This window comes from Suricata suricatta, chromosome 4 (genome assembly GCF_006229205.1).
Source record: "Suricata suricatta isolate VVHF042 chromosome 4, meerkat_22Aug2017_6uvM2_HiC, whole genome shotgun sequence".
Classification (NCBI taxonomy): Eukaryota; Metazoa; Chordata; class Mammalia; order Carnivora; family Herpestidae; genus Suricata; species Suricata suricatta.
The window spans coordinates 5569858-5582278 of NC_043703.1; the positions used below are offsets into that span (position 1 = coordinate 5569858).

The 12421-nt window shown below is 43.9% G+C and overlaps 1 long non-coding RNA gene across 1 annotated transcript; it reads right to left on the minus strand.

Annotated features, from left to right (window-relative positions):
• Positions 1–470: 470 nt before the first annotated feature.
• Positions 471–802, minus strand: LOC115290435. Its single transcript, XR_003908084.1, has 2 exons — positions 661–802; positions 471–541 (listed from the first exon to the last, which is right to left on the minus strand). It is a non-coding gene; the product is annotated as an uncharacterized LOC115290435 (long non-coding RNA).
• Positions 803–12421: the final 11619 nt, after the last annotated feature.

Consider the following 12421-nt stretch of genomic DNA (forward strand, 5'->3'; position numbering starts at 1 on the left):
ACTTTCATTATTATTCTTTTAATGTTTGTTTTTTGAGAGAGCGGGAGGAGGGACAGAGAGAGAGGGAGGGAGCGAGAATCCCAGGCAGACTCCACACTGTCAGCACAGAGCCCTCCGCGGGGCTGCAAGGCATGGGCCTCGAGACCATGACCTGAGCTGAAATCAAGGGCTGGACCCGGAACCTCGAAGCCACTCCGGTGCCCTCATCAGTGCTCTTCTTAAGAGCACTCGGCGTGCTCCCAAGGCCCTCCAGCGCTCGGAGGAACCACGGGGCCATCTTTGCAGAGGACGCTCGCCGTGCCCCACTCAGGGTCCCCCCACAGGCCCTGTGCTGTGCCAGCGTGGACCTCTTCTGCCTCGTCCCACACCAGAGAGGGACCATCAGTTTCTTTCTTCCTTTTACCGCAGAGTTTAGGATCCATCAATACCCCTGACGTTCCAGGCATTTGGGAAGAGCTCTCCAAATTGACTTTTTTTTTTTTTTTTGCCTTCCTCTGGTTTGAAGTGAGAGCCAACCTGGGATAGGAGAATCTGGGCGTCCCTTTTGAGGTGAAATCAGAGTGAATTAAAAAGAGTGATTACACCCTTCTTTAATCAAAGGCTTCAGAGATCATGTTTCTTTTAAAAGAGAAACATCAAGGAATAGGCTTAGAAAATTACTTTCATATTTTCTTGAGCATTTCAGAGCTACAGCACTTTGTAAGAGTTGTCATTTGTTCTGAAATACCAGGCTCCAGTATCCGTCTTCTGCCTGTCCTTCAGTGTATCAGAAAGGATTGAGCTTGCCCTTGCTTTGTTGTGAGCAAGCAGCCGCTGTCAAATCACTAATGCTCTTGGAATCTCACTGAGGCATTTATTCTGCCTCTGTTGCTATGGGCCCATGTTCTCTTTTGTGGTGTGTAACAATATAGCGATGGATCTAAAGTTCTGCCCCAACCAAAGGGACTTAGGCATAACATGAGGACTTTGCCTGAAATAATGATTGTAAAAATGATTAAATATACCAATTACCAGGTCTGTCATGTACACTTGGGTAGGTTGTGCACTGCACAACGCCACGCGGTCCATTCTTATTTTAATCTACCTGAACAAGTTTAAAAGCAAGTGTCTGTTTGTGTGTATGTTTGTAATTAGTCATATGGACTAATTAATTTGAAATACTGTTACAACAGTAAAAGAAAAACACTCAAATTCACATAGTAAGTGTTTATTCAAACATTTCACAATGACTAGGAAGAAATACTACTCCTTTGTAAGCCTGAAAACCAAGAACAGCTTATTTAAAATTAATTCATTGGTATTAACAGTATTTCATGTTGAAATCCTTCTTTGCATTATTTAAACATAACTCCCCCCCTTTTTTTTTTAAAAAAAAAGCACCATCAGTTGTTAAAATTTTAGAGTGATAAACAGCTTTTAAAAATAAATATTTCCTGTCTACTTCCAAGAATTTGATTGGCTGACCTCTTTACACATGACAGGTCTGGTACTTTAATTTGGGGAGTAATAGAGAAAGGGATAGAAAATATATAAATGTGTGTTTGTTGCTTGACCTGCGACATTTAAAAATTACCCGAGGCCAGAATCAATTAGTAGTGGCAGAGTTCTCTCTCTTTTGGCTTCTGTTTTACTGGTTTGTGCCCAGTTTAATTAGAAAATAATACAATTACACTATTAATTTTACCTGGCAAGCTCCATTCCTACTGCATGATTGGCTTGTGGGAAGTGAGATCAGTTTTTTTTGTTTTTGAGAGAGGCCGAGATTTCTTATGGTTTAAGAATTACTCTTTTGATCCTTTTCTAGCCATAGACTGTTTTTTTTTTTTAATTGTTAATTTGGGCTAATCCAATTTTTGAGGAATACTTGGGATTAAGACTAATATTTTCTCAGGTCCTAGGACACTGCAAAAACCTTAAGATTAAAATATGATTTTTTAATGTCTTATTTAAATTACTCTGCTATTTGGCGAATGATGAAGGACAAGCACTTAAAATATAAAGTTAATTTTTTCAATTTTATAACGTTTCTTTGGAAATTCTGCAGTGACTCCAGTTAACATTTTAATATCACTGCCCTTTATCAAAAGATATTTGATGTCAGAGTTGCTAAGCTGAAGATAAAATTTAAATATATGTATGAGTTAAAAGAATCTATGTTAGATCCAATTTGCATTAAATGCTACCATTAGTACTATTTTAATGAAACTGACCCAATGTATCAATTTTATTAAACCCAGTGTCATTTTTTTTTTTTTGGCGATTTTGATATCTTTACTTTTTCTGCAATACGGACTAAACGTTACATTTACACAAAGATGTAAAATTTCCTTTACTTCATTCTTTAACATCCTGTGTCCTGAATGTCTACTGAATAGACATATGCTGATGGCACTCAGATAATATTATCATTAATAATAGAGGAATAGGAATCCACACGGCACGTATGTTAGCAGAGTAACTTCAACACCTACTGTTTAATTAAGTGTAGCTCATCACTACAATTGCCATTAGGAGCATTGATGCCGATGCACCTGCTAACTACATAAAATGCCGATGAAGTCCCCTTGAAGAGGCGGCGTGGATGGTATGGTCTTTGATGAAACAAAGCCAAACATTGATGGCTTCAGCATCATTTCCTTTTATGAGACAGAGGATGTCTGTGAACTTGGATTGCATCTAACCCTGTATGTGAGGTTTTACTGCCTTTCAACATAAAGCACGAAACATGAACTTCTTAAGTCCAGGGATGAGCTTTTCCTCTGCCAATGGGATTACTCTTTCAAATGGATGTGGAATTTGGATTTGAACCTTTTTTTTAAGCTAGTCTTTCAATTATTCTTATTTTTATTATCCCTTAAAGCTAGAGGTTAGGTAAAACGGAGAAATGGAATGTTTGTAATCTTTTAGTAATATTTTTAATCCGATTCAAGACATTTATAAAGAAGTAGGAAGGGCTTCCTGGACAACGTCATGTTTGTGCTGGCCATGCTTCTGGGCCTCGTCCCCCGTGCACAGCACCAGCTCGGCTGGTGTGGGTCCACACAGCCTGTCCGGGTTTTAGTGACTTCGAGTGCAGCAGATATGATGCATATTGCTATAGAGTGCTCATAATTACCTATCTTTCCTGGCGAAAGTGATAGGACTCTTGAATGTATTATGTTCTCAGACATTATATTTTGGGTAAAATGTTATTCATTGTTTTCAAATACATTTATTGTATATTTACTAATTTGACAAAGTAATTAAAAAAATATATATAGAAATGTTTATTTTTGAGAGAGAGAGAGAGAGAGAGAGACAAAGTGCAAGCTGGGGATGGGCAGAGAGATAGGCACACAGAATCTGAAGCAGTCTCCAGGCTCTGAGCTGTCAGCACAGAGCCTGACATGGGACTTGAACCCATAAAGCGTGAGATCATGACCTGAGCCGAAGCCAGACGCTTAACCTACTGAGCCACCCAGGCGCCCCAAAGTAACTTCTTAAACTGGGGCTAGGAGAAAGCCTCTGGTTATCGATTAGGGCTATTTGAGGGGCACGTGGTTAAGCATCCAACTTCTGCTCAGGTCACGATCACACGGTTGGTGAGTTCAAGCCCCGTGTCAGGTCCTGTGCTGACAGCTCAGAGCTTGGAGCCTGCTTCGGCTTCTGTGTCTCCCTCTCTCTCTGCCTTTTTCCCACTTGTGCTCTGTCTGTCTCTCCTTCAAAAATAAATAAACATTAAAATAATTTTTTTAATTAAAAAATTAGGGCTGTTTTCCACAATAGGGCACCTGCTCACGGTAAATACCTGAAAGTCATCAGAAGGTGTATTTCTTTGCCTTCACTGAGTGTAAATAAGGTTTGGAGTGTGTTCAAAGTAATTGTTTTACCCGACAGCAATGACATGTTAATGACGCTAGAACAGTACGGGCCTTCTGAGTGACTAACCTTTTCACACTTTGAGTTGATTTTCCCCATGAATTAAATTAAAATAGCAATGATGCGATGAAAATTTTTGCGTTGGTCTGCTCAGCGTGTTTTATTTAAAATGCATTCTTCTTTCAGCTGTCAGTAAAGTCTTAGATAAACTGCGCAGGAGTCTTTGTTTGGCCTGGCTTGTTTATTTCGTTTTTGACAAAAATGGAGTTGGTAAATATGATAGCAATGGTTTCCCCTGAGTTTTGGTGGCAGCCGTGGGAGGGAGGAATGTATTTCCTGCAGATGCCGACTCCACCGGTGTTTCTCACTCAAGGTTTATTTTTAACGTTGATATTCTGTAGTTTTTAATTGTATCTTTCAGGGACAAGTATACCCTCCATAGGGTCACTTCTGAACGACCTGGGAATACTGTATAGGCTCAAAAAAAGTCATTTCCAAGGGGGATATACTACAAACCTTTGAAGAAGGATCTATCAGAAAAGATCTCTTCCCAAAAAGCAGAATCCCAGATTTCAGGAAGCAGCAAGCAAAAGCAGCTGCAAAAACCATTCGGGTTGAAATTTTGATCACCTTTCTGCGAAAATGAACTTGAAAGTAACGTTGAAGTCATGGCCAGACTCACTGGGTTGCGTTTCGAAAATTGCTTTTCCTGCTCACAGGACAGTAGTCCTTGACTCTGGTATAATCCGCACTCAGCTCCTGCTCTCTGACACTTAGGCGACATTTTTTTCCCTCCTTAATAAAATAGGCACAGTGTTAAGGAAGTCTCGAAGACAAGGCAGTGGTGTTTGTGCGGGGCTCCGACGTTTCTCAGAAAGCTCCCCCCTTGTCCTGGTGTCCAGTCCTCTGCAGCCCGGGCTGGGGTGACAGCGGGCGACCGCCAGGTCTGTCAGAGCCCGGGATATCTTCTAGCATCTAGCCTTTTGAAAAAATAAAAGAAGCCTACTTACAGTTAGGGAAACCCTTGCTGTTTCCTCGTCTCTGGATGCTGAGTATTTGTAGGACGTCCCTGCTTACAAGTCACATGCGGCATGTCTACTTGAGAAATCCTGTCAGCTCACAGCTTGTCCTCTGACTCTTTTTGTTCTTTACCTGGCGTTCAGTCTTTATGGTCTTGGGTGACAACTTTAGTTTTTTATTTTTATTTTTATTAAAAAAATTTTTTTTAACATTTGCTTATCTTTGCAAGACAGAGTGAGACAGGTCATGAGCAGGGGAGGGGCAGAGAGAGAGGGAGACACAGAATCTGAAGCAGGCTCCAGGCTCTGAGCTGTCAGCACAGAGCCCAACGCGCGGCTCGAACCCACAAACTGTGAGATCATGACCTGAGCTGAAGTCGGATGCTTAACCAGCTGAGCCCCCTGGGCTCCCACCTGGGTGATAACTTTAAAGACCTGTCTTGAAGTCCAATTTCTGTGTTTCTGATTTGCTTCTCTTGAGAAAATGCAGTGTGTTTCCTTTTGAGTGAGAATGGAAAAAATAATAACAAAAAGGAAGACAGTGAGAGCCTGCGGGTCCCCACAGTGAGCAGGGCTTACGTCCCTGGCTGGAGCTGAGTGCGCCCCCACTAGGAAAGTCCCCGGGCTCAGTCCTGCGGGGACTCTATATTCTAACATGCCAGTTTGGTAGCCCGGGTTTGGGGTGCAAAGGTGCCCAGCTCCAGAGCTCACACGGTGGTGGCGCCTTCTCCCACTTCCTGAGTTTGCAACAGCCAGTGTGTAGGTACCGGGGGCTGGGGGCCCAGGGGTCTTTATGGCAGCTGACCAATGCCAGCCGGCTGCCCCCTCAGAAGCGTTTCTTATCTTGCTGAGCTGTCAGGCTGCAGTATCCGCTTACACAGGCGGGATCTGGGGGCCCTGGGTTTTACTTGCTGGCTCCGTCTTTATTTCTTGTACCTAGATATCGGTGGCCTTTAAATTGGGAAAACAGGCTGCAATCTCCTTTGATAAGGGGATTTCGGGCCTCAAACTTTACTCCGTAAGGGCTAGAGGGACATCTGTTAGTGGGAGTTACTGGAGGGACTAGATAATGGGGGAAAATCTACATTGAAAGCAAAAGGCTGTGTTTAAAGTCAATAAGATAAGAGGAATCGAAGCAGGAAACTTGGCTTCTAAATCAGTTTAGTCCTACCACTACTTGTATACGCCAGTCGGGCTGTCGAGCTGCGGCCTCCCTGTGGGCACAGAGCAGAGCCCGCCGGAGCGGCTCACCTCCTCGGGATCAAAGCTGACTCGAACGCCAACTTGTTATGGGAGCAGATTTATCATCCCCGCCGCTCTAAATTCCTCCGTGTCCTTCCTAATTTTCCAACCTTGGAAGCCCGTGTTCCGTCTGAAATAGCACCCTAAAAATGTCCAGCCACCTCTCATCTGGCCCCGACTCTGGGCTCCAGGGGCCGAGAGCACGGGACACACCGTGGACCCGGGAGCCGCTTCCCAGCTGCGGGATGTCGGGGAGATCTCTTACCTTTTCTGCCGTTCTCTACAAAGAGGAGATAACGGTCGTACCTGCCTCGCGGGGTTGTGGGGAGGGTAACATGTTACTCCACAGACCTGAGGAGGTAACTTATTTACGTCCCTCGCCTGCCCTGGGCGGTGAGGAGCATGCTTTCTTATGTTCTGCCTTTGCCGCCGTTCCTTTGATTTCCTTTTTTTTAATGTTCATTTATTTTTTGAGAGAGAGAGACAGAGAGAACATGTGTGAGGGAGGGCCAGAGAGAGAGGGAGACACGGAATCTGAAGCAGCTCCAGGCTCCAAGCTGCCAGCACAAAGCCGGACCTAGGGCTCGAACCCATGAACTGTGAGATCATGACCTGAGCCGAAGTCAGAGGGTTAACTGCCTGAGTCACCCAGGCGCCCCAGCCCTGGTTCCTTTGAAAGCAAAGCCTGAAGGCGCCTGGGTGGCTCAGTCGTTTAAGCGTCCGGCTTCGGCTCAGGTCATGATCTCACAGTTCATGGGTTCAAGTCCTGCGTCAGGCTCTGTGCTGACAGCTAGCTCAGACAGAGCCTGTCTTCAGATTCTATGTCTCCCTCTCTCTGACCCTCCCCTGCTTGCACTGTCTCTCTCAGTCTCTCAAAAATAAATAAAAAACATTAAAAAATTAAAAAAAAAAAAAAAAAAGAAAGTGAAGCCTTTGTCCAGGAAATAACCCCAGAGAGCAGGAGTAGAAGATTGGGGACTGAAACAGGGGCGGAGGGAAAGCCAATGCACGCATGCATTTAGAAATTGTCCACCAACGGGCGGGACACGATTCCACGGAGCCTTTCCGAGAGGCTTGAGAAATGCACCCAGAAGTGTACCTGGTGCAGAAGGAGAAGGTGCCTCCATCAGCTTCCATCGCCCCACGAGTCCAGGCAGATGGGTGGATGCCAACCGCCCTGTTCGTACCTGCTGGGGTGTTAAAGGACATCGGGGTGCAGGCCTGAGAGGAGAGGCCGTCTCCCTTGACCTTCTCACAGCTGGTGGGGGCTGGGTCCGGCTGTTCTCTTCAGCAGAGATTGGAGCCAGAGACGGGGCAGAGAATATTTGGAGTCCTGTGCAAGGGTCTGATACAGTCCCGTTTCACAGATACGGACACTGAGTGTCTCCGAGAGCGAAGCCAAGGCCACCTTGGTAATCACTCACAGAACCAGGTTTTGTGATTCCAAAGTCTGGCTTTTTCCCGTTCTGCCGCAAACCTCTAGTTGTGGACAAGCCTTCACGATGCGAGAGGATGTATTGATTGCTGCTTCAAAGTGTAAGTTTTAACACATAGATGATTGGGAGAGAAAGTAGTAGAATGATTTAAGAAATTGAGATTAAAAAGGGGTTAATTTTTATATTGGGAAGCGATTCAGAATGCAAACGTGTAGCCCCCCTTGAACATCTCCAAATTTTCGTTAACACATTTTAATTTCTGTCGCGGTTTTGTGTTCTAAAGCGATCTCCACTGTTAATAGAGATGAAAGGAAACTCAATGAAAAATGGGAATGTCACCAGTGTACATTTTTAGTCTGAAATTATAATTACTGAGAAAGTTTTCTTTCTTGTTCTCCTCCTCCACCCCCCCAACCCTTTTGCTCTCAGTAGAGTGTGCATGTTTTCCTGTGAACTTGGGGATGTGACTCTCTCCCAAGGAAACAATACACTTATGCTGCTGTTTCCAAAAGACAGGAACCAAATCCGGTTGTTTTGTTCTTGAGTCATGCCTAATGTGATTTATGATTTTATTGTAATTATATATGCAATGTTTCTAGGACGATAATATGCACTTTGAGCGATGCCGAAGAAAGGCTATGACTAATGTTCGATTGAGGATATTTTTTCCTCTCAGAAATTTACATATGAGAAATTTCTAGAATTATAAATATCAGTGACTCTGGCTTTTAAAAAGCGACTAAAAATAGAAGTCTAGATCAGATCCATTCATTCGTTTGTTCTAAAAATATTTGTGGCAAGCTTTGCGCCCCGTGCTGGAGATGGAAAGATAGAAAGACACTTGGTGCTCTTTGAAAGCTCACAGCGCTATTTGGAAAGTAGACAATCCTAGCAGTTAGAAGGCTCACCATTTTGGGGATTATTATAACAGTGTTTCCCCTGAGTTTTCTACAGTCACGTGCCTGCCTACCCTGGACGTTTTCCCCACCGCCAGCTGCTGCTTCCTCCTCCTATTCTCCTATGCCTCCCCCACCCCCCATTCTGCCCCACAAATCTGTTTGAACCTGCCACCAGAAAGATGTTTTTTCCCTCTGATGTTTGTTATGCCTCTGCCAGACACAGATTCCTTTAGGAGCTCCTCACGGGATCTAGAAGAAAAACGTGGTTCTACAAAAGCACTAACTTGAAGGGATACACGCACCCCGATGTTATAGCAGCATCGTTTACACCAGCCAAAGTTCGGAAGCCACCCAAATGTCCCTGGGCTGGTGAATGGATGAGGAGATGCGGTATGTGTATTCGATGAAATATTACTCAGTCATAAAAAAGAGTGAAATGCGCCCAATTACAACAATGTGGATGAAGCTAGAGAGTATAATGTTAAATGAAGTAAGCCCATCGGAGAAAGACACATACCATTCATTCTTACGTGGAATTTAAGAAACAAAACAGATGAACAAAGGGGAGAAAAAGAGAGAGATGAACTAACAGACAGACCAAGACTCTGAAGACACTGATGGTTCCCAGAGGCGAGGAGATAGGGGATGCGGATGAAGGAGTGCACTTGTTATGATGGGCACCAGGTGTTTCAAATAAATTCTGAAAAGGGCTGTGGCTCTGATGCATGGCATGTGGCCACCTCTCCTGTCTCCGGGCACTTATGCGGCCATTGGTTTCAGCACCGATCCACTGGTAGCCCCATGTGCCTTATAGAAGCTTCTGGAAACTCACATCATTTCTGCTTAAAATTGTGTTTTCAGGGGCACGTGGGAGGCTCAGTTGGTTGAGTGTCTGACTTTGGCTCAGGTCATGATCTCACAGTTTCTGGGTTCGAGCCCTGTGTCAGGCTTTGTGCTGACTGCTCAGGGCCTGGAACCTGCTTCAGACTCTGTGTCTCCCTCTCTCTCTGACCCTCCCCAGCTTGCACTGTCTCTCTCTCTCTCTCTCTCTCTCAAAACTAAATAAACATTAAAAAATTTTATTTTCAGATGATGAGTATATCTTCTGATTTTGATATGGAAGGAAGAATTGTTCTTTACCACTGGTTTTTGGGATGTTGATTTTGATGTGCCTTTATGTAATTTTCTTTATCTTTCTTTTGTATGGAGTTTGTGGAACGTCTTGGATGTGTGAGTTTATAGTTTTCATCATATATGAAATGACTAAAAATCTCTAATAACTGGGGCGCCTGGATCGCGCAGTTGGGTAAGCATCTAGCTTCGGCTCAGGTCATGATCTCGCTTGCTCATGGGTTGGAGCCCCTGGTGGGGCTCTGTGCTGACAGCTCAGAGCCTGGAGCCTGCTTCCTATTTTGTGTCTCCCTCTTTCTCTATTCCTCCCCTGCTCACACTCTGTCTCTTCAAACTAAATAAACATTAAAAAATTTTTTTAAATCTCTAATAATTATCTTTGCTTTGTCTGATGTTAACATTAACATTCTCACTTTCTTCTGATAGTGTTAGAACGGCATATCTTTTACTACCCACTGACTTTTAACCTACATGTGTTTGATATTTGAAGTGGGCTTGTTGAAGGCAGCATGTAGTTGGATCTTGCTTTCGTATCTAATTTGACAATGATAGCATTTACTTGGTGTGTTTTCACCATTCCAGTTTTTTAAAAATGTTTATTTTTGAGAGAGAGAGAGAAACAGAGTGTGAGCAGGGGAGGGACAGAAAGGGAGGGAGACACAGAATCTGAAGCAGACTCCAGGCTCTGAGCTGTCAGCACAGAAGCAGACGCAAGGTTCAAACTCATGAACTGCGAGATCAGGACCTGAGCCGAAGTCGGATACTTAACTGACTGAGCCCCCCAGGTGCCCCGGGACCATTACAGTTAACACAGTTGTTGAGACTCCGCTTACATCTGCCATGTTGCTTCTGCTTTCTCTTTGCCTCGTCTCTGCTCTTTGTTTTTCTTTTGCTCATTTCCTGCCTTATTTTGGTTCAATTTTGTGTTTCGTCTCTGGTTTTGGGCGATTTGATTTTGACATATCTTTGTGTAGCTTTCTTCATGTTTCTTTTTCTTGGAGCTGGTTGAGTTTCTTGGATGAGTGGGCATAGAGTTCTCATCAAATTTTGAAAAGGTTTTGGCTTTTAAATCCTTGATTAATTTTTCAGTCTCCTTCTCTCCTTTCCTTATGGGGACTCCAATCACCTGTCTATTAGGCCTCTTGATACTCAGTGATACTCTACCCTGCAGACTAGGACACCCTTCGCTTCTCCAGACCTGGTACTCTACCCTGCAAAATATGGCACCCTTTGCTCTTCCCGACCATTCCCAGCTCGGTGTCCTCAACTGCTAGGCTCAGACTGAATTTTCGCTTCTGGTGGCTCAGCTTGGAAACTTCCTGCAGGAAGTGAACTGGGGCGAACTATTTGTGTCCTCTGGCACCACTGTCTTTGTTGTTAAATGTCCAGTGCCTTGAAATTGTGATTTCGTACATATATTTTGGTTTGCTGGTTGCTTCAGGTAAGAGGCTAAATGGAGTCTCTGACACTTCTGGCTTGAATTTGTAGTTTTCCTAAACATATCAAAATTTTTGACTCTAGACAGACTTCTGATAAAATTTTGATATGTATAGAGAAAAGTTCAGACCGGAGGAAAAAAGTTTAAATTATAATCTTGAAATCAGAAATAATTTATATTCTTTTGTTTGTTTCTTTTTTTCTCTTTCTCTCTCTTCCTTTCTTTTTAGGGAAAGGAACAGAGAGAGAGAGAGAGAGAGAAATGGGGCTCACCCAAAGTGGGGCTTGTGCTCACCCATGTGGGACTCAAACTCATGAACTGTGAGATCATCACTTGAGCTGAAGTTAGATGCTTAACCAACTGAGCCACCCAAGTGCCCCTTTATATTGTTTCCTCTTTGGAATATTTACTATGTGTAGAAGAGAATTACTGGAAGTGTGGCTGTAGAATTAAGTAGAGAGAAACTAAAATTCTAGTCTTAAGTTCCCAATTATGCCTTTAAAAAAAAAAAGCTTATTTACTTATTTTTGAGAGAGAGGGAGGGAGAGAGAGAGAGAGAAAGAGAGAGAGAGAGAGAGAGAGAGAGAGAGAGAGAGAGAATCAGTGGGGGAGGGGCAGAGAGAGAAGAAGAGGTTTCCGGGCTCTGCTCTGACAGCAAGGATTCCCATGCAAGGCTCAAACTCATGAACCTTGAGATCACGACCTGAGTTGAAGTCAGACGCTCAACTGACTGAGCCACCCAGGTGCTCCTTTAAGTATTTACATATTCACGGGGATACCCCAAAAATTTCTGACCAGAAAGTGATGGGATTGGAGGTTTGTTGATGAGTATCAAACTAACACTAAGAAGAAACACAATACGATTGTTGACACTGTGGCTTTAGACAGGCTGCCCAGTTCTGATATTTATTTACACCACATTTATTGGACTAAGACAGGGATTAAACACTTGTCTTCCTGATTCCTCAAAAATGTATAATTGGGACGTGACCTGAATAAAGTAATGAACTTGTAGGTATCCCTGTGCCTTCATCCCTAAAGGAGTTCAAGTTAGTAAATGTTTAGGCAAGTGCCTTGTGCACAGCCAGTGGATACAGCTGTGAACCTGGAGGTTTTGGGGAGACTTCAGCAGGGAGAGGAGGTGCTCGGGGTGGGGGGTCAGGAGAAGCAGGTGCACATCTCAGGCTGGAGGGCACAGTGTGGGAAATGTGTTTGAGGCGACCGAGTGACAATGAGGGTCACAGAGGGGACCCAGGAATGACATGTACAGCCGGGGAAGATTTGGAGCCACAGAAACACAAGATAGAGGGTGAAGAGAATCAGGACAGCATAATATCACACGATTCCTGGGAAGAGAGAGTTTCAAGAAGGATGGAGTGCGTAGACCCAGGAATGAGA